At 43.6% G+C, this 12,465-nt stretch overlaps 1 protein-coding gene across 1 annotated transcript in view; it reads right to left on the bottom strand.

The window, feature by feature from the left end:
- LOC102126915 (tripartite motif-containing protein 60) overlaps positions 1–5,901 on the bottom strand; it is a 98,679-nt gene extending 92,778 nt beyond the window's left edge. Inside the window, exons 1-3 of the mRNA XM_065545663.2 lie at positions 5,796–5,901; positions 4,950–5,084; positions 364–575 (exon numbers count right to left, since the gene is read on the bottom strand). The gene's annotated coding sequence lies outside the window, so the exon portion shown is untranslated. The remainder of the gene's footprint in view (positions 1–363; positions 576–4,949; positions 5,085–5,795) is intronic.
- Between the last annotated feature and the right edge of the window lie 6,564 nt (positions 5,902–12,465).

The following is a 12,465-nucleotide window of genomic DNA, read 5'->3' on the forward strand; positions in this document are numbered from 1 at the left end:
GGGAGCTGAGACTGCAGCATGGCACTCCAGCCTCGGTGACAGAGCGAAACTCTATCTCCCAAAAAAAAAAAAAAACAGTTGGGAACGAATAAATGTGAGATTCTTAGTATGGACTGTATATCACATACTGTCGTACCAGTGTTAAATTGAGCACAATAAAATTATCACAGTAAGAAGTAAAATGCCCTTGTTGTTAGGAGATATATATATTGACGCACAGCAGGAAGCCATCTGGAAGCCTGAAGCTCTCCGAAGGTTTCCGAAGGTTCCCGAAGGTTCAACAATTTAAAAAAATGTATAGCCAAGTGCGGTGGCTCACGCCTGTAATCCCAGCACTTTGGGAGGCCAAGGCAGGCAGATTACCTGAGGTCAGGTGTTCCAGACCAGGCTGAACAACATGGAGAAATCCCGTCTCTACTTAAAATACAGAATTAGCTGGGTATGGTGGCACATGCCTGTAATCCCAGCTACTCAGGAGGCTGAGGCCGGAGAATCGCTTGAACCTGAGAGGAGGAGGTTGTGGTGAGCTGAGATCGCACCATCGCACTCCAGCCTGGGCGACAGTGAAACTCTGTCTCAAAAGAAAAAAAGAAGTGTGTATATATATATTTTATATATATATATGTATAAATAGAGAAAATATGAATGTAGCAAACAGTTAACAATGGGGGTGAATCCAGGGAAAAGGTATAAGGATGCATACCCTTTCAATCTTTCTGTAAGTTTGACACTTCAAAACAAGAGTGAGGCAGAACAACTTCCTGGCTTGCTTTCAAGACACCCACAGGTACCCGATTTTAAGCAAGTCAAATTCCTCCATCAAAGCTTGCAAGCCACCTAACCATCAATACAGTATTTTTTCCCCTTCACCCTCTTTCCCTAGACACTTCTCAACTCTTCTTCTCACTTTCCTCATAACCCAATGACAGTGAGAGTAATAGCATATGCATGGTTTTGACATGTGAAATTGGCTCTGTCTTGGTGACCTAGCAAGTTATTTTACTATACAGACATTCTTTTTAGACTAGAAGAATAGGAAAAAATGCAGTAGCCCTAGAAAGTCACCATGTATCAATTATTCCCAAACAAAGTTTTAACTCAGTATCCTAGGGCTGCACAAGCAAAAGCTATCACAACATGTTACAGGAGGCAGTATTTAACAATGTAAGCACTAACATTATTGAGAGGACACCAGATTTGAATCCTGGCTCAGTTATTTACTGTGTATCTTTAGAAAATCAATGTGTCTTTTTTTGAATTGCATTTCTTTGACCTATAAAATGGGAAGTATAACAACCTCTTTTTGTTATAAGAATATCATGTAAATGGTAGTTAATTCTTGAGCAAAGGAGCTTTCTGTCAGATGTATGAGAATCTGGATCCAAGCAAGAGCCATGTATTGCATTTGCTTATTAGTTCTTTTAAATCTTTTTCAATCTAGAATAATGCACCCTAAATCCACCTTTGTCCTAGACTACCCCAAATTCAAGATTTGCCTATTGCTTTTTTTTTTTTCTTTTTTTGGTGGAGCCTGTGGCCCAGGCTGGAGTGCAGTGGCACGATCTTGGTTCACTGCAGCCTCCACCTCCAGGGTTCAAGTGATTCTCCTGCCTCAGCCTCCTGAGTAGCTGGGACTACAGGCATGTGCCACCACACCCGGCTAATTTTTGTAACTTTAGTGGAGACAGGGTTTTGCCATGTTGTCCAGGCTGGTCTTGAACTCTGGACCCTGTGGTCGGCCCACCTCGGCCTCCCAAAGTGCTGGGATTACAGGCATGAGCTACCGCGCCCAACATGCCTATTGCTTCTTGATATCATTTAACTTGTCCCTCAGGCCTTCACTTTTCAAACGAATTAAATTTTGTTTCCCCTCATAACAATCTGTTTATAACTCCCCACAAGTCAGGACAGTTTTTCACCCTTAGCTCACCATTCAGAACCCTTCATATTTCATTATCTTCATCTGGCTACAGTCCCCCCAAAGTACTTAACGAAAACAAACAAACAAACATAGGTATCATGCTTTCCCGCTTCTGCAAAAACCACTTTCTGCTTAGATTACCCTACCCTCACTTCTTTCCTAGGACTAAGTTTTGGTCCTTCTAGAGACTCAGTCCAAGAGACATGTCCTCAAGGATAATTATATGTCAGGTACTATGCTAAGCATCTTCCATATAGTCACAGGTTCAATTAAACGATCAGAACAACTCCATAAGTTAGGAGCTATTATCCTCAATTAGAGCTGTAAAAGCCTAGAGCTGTAAAAGTGCCGTCTATGAGAATTTGAACATGCTTATCCAACATTACGCTAATTGGCATAACCACTGGCATGATACTCAATCACTAAGTTGTAGTGCTCCTTCTTTACGCTCTCACAGCATCCTATGCATCCCTCTATATATCAAATCAACTTACATTTTTCCTATTTGATATGTTCAGTACCTCATATTTAATAATGCATCCCAAATATTTTAACAGGGAAAAATGGGCTTGCTGATCCAACACTACAATAGAGAAAACACATAAAATGCAAACTGAGAGCTAACAATACCTAATAGAATTGGGTTTTCATCCAATTCAAACAGTTAGCTGCACGTACTTGGTCAAGTTAATTTCTCTGAGTTTCACTTTTCAGAAAGTAGGAAATAATACTATTTCAGGTTTTAAGCATAAATGAATAAATTATGTAAGACACCTGTCATAGTCCTTGGCATTTAACACATGTACAATAAAAAGTATTATAGGACTATCTCAGAAAATCTCTCAAGAGGTCATACAAATTTAGCTGAATCCACAAACTTATATTATAGCGTATTATAGTTTATGTATTATATGTAATACATATATAGAGATACCTATATTTACTTACATATAAAGCACATCGGGCCAGGTGTGGTGGCTCACACCTGTAATCCCAGCACTTTGGGAGGCCAAGGCAGCGTATCACTTGAGGTCAGAAGTTCGAGAACCAGCCTGGCCAACGTGGTAAAACCTCATCTCTCCTGAAAATCTAAAACTTAGCTGGCAGTGGTGCACATGCCCATAATTCCACCTACTTGGAAGACTAAGGCAGAAGAATTGCTTGAACCCAGGAGGCAGAGGTTGCAGTGAGCAGAGATTGTGCCACTGCACTCCAGCCTGGGCAACAGAGCAAGGCTCCGTCTCTAAAAAGCAGCACATTGACATTTCACCTAAAAGCTGTCATGTCTTGTAAGGTTGCTAGTCCTGAAATGATTAGTAATGGCAGTAACTTCCAAAGGCTCACTGTAGTAGTGGTATGCTTCAGAAAATTTTCCTATACTAATTTTGGAGTAAGACAAAAGTTTTAGAATTTTAAAATACATTCTTTATTTTAAATAGCCCTCCATATCAGGAAGTTCAGCATCCACTAACACAATTAACTTCAGATAGAACCGAAAATACATTATTCCTGGGATGCAGAACCTGCATCCACTGGTCTTGAGCATTCATGGATTTCAGTATCTTCAGGGTGCCCTGGAACCAATGCCCTGTGTATATCCAGGGATGAGAGTAACTTGTGAAAAATTCTAACACAACACTACAGAAAACATAGAATAATGGCCGGGAGTGGTGGCTTCAGGACTGTATTCCCAGAACTTTGGGAGGCCAAGCTGGGTGGATCGCTTGAGCCCAAGAGTTCAAGACCAGCCTGAGCAACATGGCAAAATCCCATCTCTACAAAAGGAAAAGAAAGAATAGGAAAAGAAAAAGAATACTGTCTCTTACAAACCACTCTTCCTACCTGCCCACACTAAATGTGGCTATGGTAACTCCCAATACTTGCTTAATACTTTCAAATGGGTATTGTAGAGCAGAACAAGAAAGTTAGAAAGTACATGGGAATGGAGTGAGGGTGCACAGGGTGCTCAGAGATTGGAAATATTGAGCCTGAAGAAGTTTTAAGAATCTTGCCCAGCTGGGTGTGGTGGCTCACACTTGTAATGCCAGCACTTTGGGAGGCCAAGGCGGGTGGATCACCTGAGGTCAGGTGTTCAAGTCCAGCCTGGACAACATGGTGAAACCCTGTCTCTACTAAAAATACAAAAATTAGCCGGGCATGGTGGCGCGCCTGTAGTCCCAGCTACTGGAGAGGCTGAGGCAGGAGAATGGCTCCAATCCCGGGGCAGAGGTTGCAGTGCGCTGAGATGGTGCCATGGCACTCCAGCCTGGGTGACAAGAGCAAAACTCCATCTTAAAAAAAAAAAAAAAAGCCGGGCGCGGTTGCTCACGCCTGTAATCCCAGCACTTTGGGAGGCTGAGGCGGGCGGATCACAAGGTCAGGAGATCGAGACCATCGTGGCTAACACGGTGAAACCCCGTCTCTACTAAAAAAAATACAAAAAATCAGCCGGGCGTGGTGGTGGGCGCCTGTAGTCCCAGCTACTCAGGAGGCTGAGGCAGGAGAATGGCGCGAACCTGGGAGGCGGAGCTTGCAGTGAGCCGAGATAGCGCCACTGTACTCCAGCCTGGGTGACACAGCAAGACTCCGTCAAAAAAAAAAAAAAAAAATCTTGCTCAATGTCACATAGTAAACTGCAAGACATCATTGGAAAAAATGGTAAAATCAGAAGAAGAAATATACTTTTAAGAAAACATGCACAAAAAAGGACTCTAGCACAGTGCAAAGGACACAAGAGGTACACACTCCAGGTATCATTGTGCCCTCCTTTCCCCAAGCATACACACAAATCAGTCTTCTCTACTATTTAAAATCAGGACATTAAGTGAACACAACAGCTCTGCAGGCATGGTCACCACCCTAGTATAAACCACTTCTGTCTCTCTCCTAGATACACAATGGTGCCTCCAATTTCTTAAGGCTGTAGCTAAATTGACCTTTTCAAATACAAACATAATCCTTTCATATTCCAACTGAAAACATTCCACCGGTCTTTTATTACTTTATGGAAGCAGTTCTCATACCTTACCTTGCATTATAATCACCTGGAGGTCTTGGTAAGAGATTGCCTGGGCCACATCTCCAGTTTCTGATCCAGTAGGGCTGGTTTTTTCCTAAGTTCCCAGATGATGACGCTGGCCTGCGGACTGTACTTTGTGAACCTCTGCTTTAAGGAAAACAAAGCATAAAGATCCAATAAGATCTAGTCCAAGTTTTTTGCCTAGCTCCCCATCATGTCATATATCACAGTTATAATGTGATTTTACAGCTACTCTGCAATTCTTTACCTAACTGTAAAAACCCCTCATTAGGCAGCAAGCTTCTTGGTGGGAATGTGTCTCTAGCTTATTTGAGGAATAAATAAAACCTGTGGTAGATTCCAAGCTCTCAGTTTCAACCATCATCATACTGGCTGATTGTTAACATGCCTGCACCTAAAGCGCCTCATCTACAAAGTTGAAATGATATTTCGTACCTGTAAGACCCTTGTGAGGATTAAAGGATGTTTACATAGTTCGAGGGTGCAGGCGATGTAGGCTGGTGGGTTCTCAGTTGGCAGCTACCACTTCGCTCCCTTAACTCCCCAAACCCCACTTCCAAACACGTACGTTAACTCTTTGAAGAAACATGGCCACTTCATAAACCCTAATTCAGATCATAACATTTAAAGCTTAACTGACGCAGGCCCACCACCCCCATTCTAACTCTACAATCTTGAATTTTTCACAAGAGCTACGCCAGAGACTAAGGAGATCCAGTCGTGGGCAGGCAGCGACCCGGAGGTTTAGGCAGAGCGACTGTTCAGGAAGCCCCTGCCCAGTTAAGCTTCCTGGCGAGGCCCTTCTGGGCCTTTCCTGTAGCCTTCCCAGCTCACCTGGAGCAGACGGATCAGTAACCCTGGCCAGAGGATGATCAGGACCCACCAGGCCCACGCGAAGAAGGCCTCAAGACAACCAACCCCGCCAAGTGCGCGACTTCCTGCCTGGGGCTCCGCCTGCGCGGTGGTTGGCGGTTCCGAAGTGGGCGGGAAGGGCCTGCGCATGCTCTGTGATCCTGGGGGCAGGGATCCTGTGAGAATTGAGAACTGGGTGTGCCGTCTTCTGTGATCAGGGACCTGTTGACCCCGACTGGCATTTAATTCCCTTGGCTGTTTTTTCGGATTCTTGTCATTTTTTATTTATATGAGTAAACTTGAGGGTCCAAGTAAGTTTGCAAGTTGGTTTTAAAAGCTTCACCAGCACAGCGTCCCCTCCCAGATGGTAAGGGAGTGGAGAGCTTTGCAGGGTCAACTGCTTCCCATAGCCTGGGGTCGCAGGGTGGAGTCGTTGAGAACTGGCTACCTTTGAAAGAGAGAGAAACAAACACCCTTTTGGATTAGTTTTTATCTCAGTGGGTGAGTGAGTGGATCTCTCCCACCCTATGGGATTGTGCCCCATCCTATGAACTCAGGTTCACCTGAGGAAGTAACATTTTAGGCGGAATTTGAGGGATGAGGAAGCATTCGTTGGATCAATTGCACGGTCAAAGTCTTCAAGACTGGAAGAAGAGCTAATGTGGAGCCTCTCAACTTTAAAGAATTTAGTACAGACCGGGCATAGTGGCTCACTTTCAGAGGCAGAGGTGGGAGGATCGCTTGAGGACAGAAGTTTAGGACATAGCCAGGCCCTGCCTCTACAGAATATTTTAGAAATGATTTTTTTTTTTTTTTTTTTTTTTTTTTAATAAGAGACGGAGGCCGGGCGCGGTGGCTCACGCCTGTAATCCCAGCACTTTGGGAGGCCGAGGCGGGCGGATCACAAGGTCAGGAGATCGAGACCATCCTGGCTAACACTGTGAAACCCCGTCTCTACTAAAAATGCAAAAAATTAGCCGGGCGAGGCGGCGGGCGCCTGTAGTCCCAGCTACTCGGGAGGCTGAGGCAGGAGAATGGCGTGAACCCGGGAGGCGGAGCTTGCAGTGAGCCGAGATCGCGCCACTGCACTCCAGCCTGGGCGACTAAGCGAGACTCTGTCTCAAAAAAAAAAAATAAATAAGAGACGGAATCTCTCTCTTTCGCCCAGGCTGGAGTGCAGTGGCGCGATCTCGGCTTTCTGCAACCCATGGGAAATTTGGGAACATTAATGAGCTGATGCACAGAGCGAACTTACACATTGCCCCGGTGAAGCAATGGGTAGTGTGTGTGTCTCAGCTGTCAGGGGTCACCTGGACCCCGTGTGAGTCCTCACCTCCAGAAGGGGTCTCCACATACCCTACAGTATTTTTGGCTTTATTAGTTGGTTGTAGGAGGTAACAGCAGGCCATGTTGTCATTCAGTGCAGTAATACTTTCTGTAGGAGGAGCAGGATCAGGAGGGATTTTCAGGGAGCAAGGCCACTCACTGGCCTAGCCTGAGCTACTCACCTGCCCATGGAACTGTGATTTCGTGGGGTCCAGGTCCTCCCTACTTAAGAGTCATGACAGAATGGAAGTGTCGAGTGGTGGGGAAGTGAGCTGGCTGGCCGCCCCTGCTTCTCTGCACCAGACAGGCCTCCTCCAGGGTCCTTTCCACCCACTTGCCTCAACCTTCTCACCTCACCACAGGGACTTTTCCCAGCCTCACAGACTGGATTCAGGGACTCTCTCTGGCAGGATTTCCCCTCCTATCTACTTTTTTGTTTTAGTATTGACTAATCAATAGTCATTTTCAATGACCACTAGTTAGTAATGTACTTCTTACTTGTAGAGTGGTTTACGATTTTCTTAGTTTCTATAAGAGAAGTGTTAAAGTGAACTTAATATGGCCTGAGAAAGACTTCATACATCCACATTTGAGTCCTTGTGGATGATCTGCAACATAGCTTAATAAGTAGAGAGGATTGAAAACGCAACTTAGGAGTATGCACCTGTAACAATAGCTGAGTCTTGGCGAATCCCAGCAGCCACACTTCAACCACTTATACACTGCTGAGCATTCAAACTGTGTTCCAAATAAGGAAAATGCCAAGTGGTAACCAAGCCAGTTGTTTCTGTACTTCCGATTTCTGTACATCACTTCGTTTTTTTGTCTACAAATCTTCTTCTACCATGTGGCTGTGCTGGAGTCTCATTGAATCTGCTGTGATTCTGGGGGCTGCTGACCAATTCAAGAATCATTCATTGCTCATTTATACTCCTTTAAATTTAATTTGGCTGAAGTTTTTCTTTTAACAGAAGTAACATAACTCAGTGTTAGAAGTGCGGGATTTGAGTCCATTGCCCATGTTCAAATCCAGCTCCACCATTTTCTAACTGTGGGCCTTTGGGCATAAAATAAAAGAGAGTAAATTAATATTCTGGTGTGTAGTCATTTTTCAGTTCCCATTATTTTTAATGTATTTGATGTCACATTGCCTGGGAGGTTATTTGGGTATATCTATTTCTGTACTATACTTTTCCAATGATGTATAAACAAAGCTTTTGTGATCTTTTCATTTGTTTTTATTTTTGTTTACTGACACAAGCTTAGGGGAAACAACTCGTGTGTTTATAACTCAAATAGTTATGCTTAACTAAATGTGACTTGTACAAACTGAATCATAAATGTTAGGAAAAGTTGGCCGGGCGCGGTGGCTCAAGCCTGTAATCCCAGCACTTTGGGAGGCCGAGGCGGGCGGATCACAAGGTCAGGAGATCGAGACCACAGTGAAACCCCGTCTCTACTAAAAATACAAAAAATTAGCCGGGCGCGGTGGCGGGCGCCTGTAGTCCCAGCTACTCAGGAGGCTGAGGCAGGAGAATGGCGGGAACCCGGGAGGCGGAGCTTGCAGTGAGCCGAGATCGCGCCACTGCACTCCAGCCTGGGCAACAGCGTAAGACTCCGTCTCAAAAAAAAATAAAAAATAAATGTTAGGAAAAGTTAAAATATTACAAGTAAACCAAAAATATTTGTAATTTTTCAGCATTTGGTCAAGGCTTTTAAAACAATATTAGCTCTGAAAAGTAAAAAAGGTCTAAACTTGTAATTTTTAAGAACTGTTTCTTTTCTCTTTTTCCTTCCTTTTTTCTGAAGCTACATCTAAGATAAACTTCAAATGTAACAGAAAACCAAGGTTTTTTTGGTTAAGACTCTTCACTGATGGGATTGGGAATAATTGCTGTTCTCTATACTGGAACTTTTGGAGTTCTGTTCTTAGAGTGTCTCGGCTTCTTCTTTAAATTATGTAGACTTTTGTTTAATTAAAAGTAATCATTCCACTTATTAGAAAAGAAGGAGAAGAAAGAGCAAATGAGGAAGAAAGGACTACCAATCCCCCAAAGTGGTTTCCCAATAACTCTGTGGGATTGAATGTTATTTTGCTCATCTGAAATGAGCAAATGAAACCAAAATTGCAAAATGGCAACTTAGACAGTGAAAAATATCTGACCTAAACAACTCCATCTTGCTTCTAACCTTCAAGCTGTCCTTATTTATTTCTGGGCATAAACTGAACTAACTTTGGGAGGAACTTTATCATTTGTAGATTAAAACAAACACAATAGCAGCCCTTTTCCAAAACAAACCTCCTTCTTGCCTTTGGACTAGACTGCCTGTGTAAAACTAATAAATTATTAGTTTTCTAATCACAAGATTAGAAATTATGGTTTAGGACTCAGGCAGCTGCAGGCTACAAGATTCTGACCCTCCCTTAATTGTTTCTTTTCTTTTTTTTTTTTTTTTTTTTTTGAGACGGAGTCTTGCTCTGTAGCCCGGGCTGGAGTGCAGTGGCCAGATCTCAGCTCACTGAAAGCTCCGCCTCCCGGGTTTACGCCATTCTCCTGCCTCAGCCTCCGGAGTAGTTGGGACTACAGGGGCCCGCCACCTCGCCCGGCTAGTTTTTTGTATTTTTAGTAGAGACGGGGTTTCACGGTGTTAGCCAGGATGGTCTCGATCTCCTGACCTCGTGATCCGCCCGTCTCGGCCTCCCAAAGTGCTGGGATTACAGGCTTGAGCCACCGCGCCCGGCCTAATTGTTTCTAAGATCAGTGCTTGCGATTATTTTGCAGATGCTGCACTTGATGGATCAGCTGGCATCACTCAGATCAACAGACTGACTCATCTGATCTTGTGTCCCCCACCCAGAAACTGACTCAGTGCAAGAAGACAGCTTTAACTCCCTATGATTTCATATCTGACCTGATCAATCAGCACTCCTGGCTCACTGGCTTTCCCTAATCTTTAAAACTCTGATCCCTGAGAGTTGCCCTTTAAAAGTCTGCCCTTTAAAACTCTGATCCCTGAGTGCTCTGGGAGACCTATTTAAGAAATAATAAAACTCTGGTCTCCTGCACAGCCAGCTCTGTGTGAATTATTCTTTCTCTATTGCAATTCCTCTGTCTTAATAAACTGGCTCTATCTAGGCAGCTACCAAGGTGAACTCATTGGGTTGTTACAGGAACAGGAACTTGGAAAACAAAAGTGGCCAGGCATGGTGGCTCAAGAGATCTTCTCACCTCAACCTTACAAAGTGCTGAAATTACTGGCATGATCCACCACACCCAGCCCAACTATTTTTTAATTTTTTTTTACAGACAGGGTTTCTCTAAGTTGAATAGGCTGGTCTCAAACTCCTAGACTCAAGCAATTCTACTTGCTTCAGCCTCACAAAGTGCTAAAATTACAGGCGTGAGCCACCATGCCCATCCTGTACTAAATTCTTTAGAGTTAAGAAGCTCCACATTGGCTCTTTTTTCAGCCTTGAAGAGTTTTGCCATCAAATTTGTCCAGCTAAGGCATCTTCATCCCTCACATTCCACCTGAAATGTCACTTCCCCAGGAAAGACCTTGCTGAACCTAAATTGGTAGGGTGGGACACAATCCCTCAGGGTGGGACACAATCCCTCAGGGTGGGAGAGACCCACCCACTCACCCACTGAGATAAAAACTAATCCAAAAAGGTATTTGTTTCTCTTTCAAAGGTAGCCAGTTCTCCACGACTCCACCCTGCAACCCCGGGCTATGGGAAGCAGCTGACCTTGTGAAGCTCTCCCCTCCCTCACCATCTGGGAGGGGACGCTGTGCTCGTGAAGCTTTTAAAACCAACTTGCAGCCTTATTTTGACCCTCAAGTTGCTCATAAAATTTTTTTTAAATTGTATGAATCTGAAAAGATAACCAGGGAAATTAAATGTTAGTTGGAGCCAACACGAGCCTGATTACGGAAGAGACTGCCCCAGCACTCCTCAAAATCTTCACACTCTCCCTGCACCCAGGACACTGAACATGCACAGGCCATTCCCTCCCTTTTTCCATTTCCACTGGAACCGCCAACCACGGAGCAGGCTGAGCCCCAGGCAAAAAGCTGAGAACTTTGCAAAGGTCTTGTGAAACATTCAGACTCCTGGTCCCAGAATTGTACAGTTAGAATAGGTGTGGTGGGCCTGCAAAAAGTAAGCTTTCAAGATTATAATCTGAATTAGGGTTTATGAAATGGTATGTTATCTTCAAAGTGTTTGGGAGTGGGGGCAGGGAGTTAAGGGAGTGAAGTGGTAGCTGTCATTTGAGAACCCACCACCCTACATCGCCTGCATCCTCCAATCCATGGAAGCATCCTTTAATGTTCACAAAAATCTTTAAGGTATGGATTATTATTTCAAATGTGTAGATGAGGCAGTTTAGGTGTAGGCATGTTAAGAATCATCCAGAAGGGCCATGGTTGAAGCTGAGTGCTTCAAATCTTCCACAGGTTTTATTTATTCCCCAAATAAGTTTGAGACATATTTCCACCAAGAAGCTGATAGTGCCATGGGGGATTTGGATACGTTAGGTGAAGAATTGCAAAATTAGTTGTAAAATCAAATCTCAACTATGATATTCAACATAATGGGAATCTAGGCAAAGAAACTTGGAGTAGTTTGTGGATTTTTTTTTTCATTTTGAGACAGGGTCTCACTTTGTCACTCAAACTGAAGAGCAGTGGTGCCATCATAGCTCACTGCACCCTGGCACTCCTAGGCTCAAGCAATCCTCCTGCCTCAGCCTCCAGAGTAGCATGCACCACCACACCTGTATATTTTTTCTTATTTTTGTAGAGGGGAGGATCTGGCTATGGTGCCCAGGCTAGTCTTAAACTCCTGGCCTAAAGTGATTCTTCTTCCCTGACCTTACAAAGTGCTGGGATAGCAGACTTGAGCCACCATGCCCAGCTATGGACTAGAATTTTTTTCAGCCTCCCAAAGTGCTGGGATTACAGGCTTGAGCCACCGCGCCCGGCCGATTTTTTTAATAATAGGAGTTTGGTGTGGCACAGATTCAAGATATTGCAAAGACTTTTTTTGTTTCTCTTGTTTCTGCTGACTGTAATGATAGATACTCTGTTTATAGAGAGCACCTTTGACAAAATTAAAGGGACCACAAGTAAATTGGCATAAAGCTTTTTCAAAGAAGTATAATTCTTCAATTCCCATATGATAAAAAAAGAACTTCCTCATTGAAGATTTAAGAGTAAAAAGTGAACCGTACATGTTTATGTGTATATATATATAGTTAACATAATACCATAAGAAAAATTTTAATTTTAATTAAGTATTTATAGGTAATATATACATATC

This window comes from Macaca fascicularis, chromosome 5 (assembly GCF_037993035.2).
Source record: "Macaca fascicularis isolate 582-1 chromosome 5, T2T-MFA8v1.1".
Classification (NCBI taxonomy): Eukaryota; Metazoa; Chordata; class Mammalia; order Primates; family Cercopithecidae; genus Macaca; species Macaca fascicularis.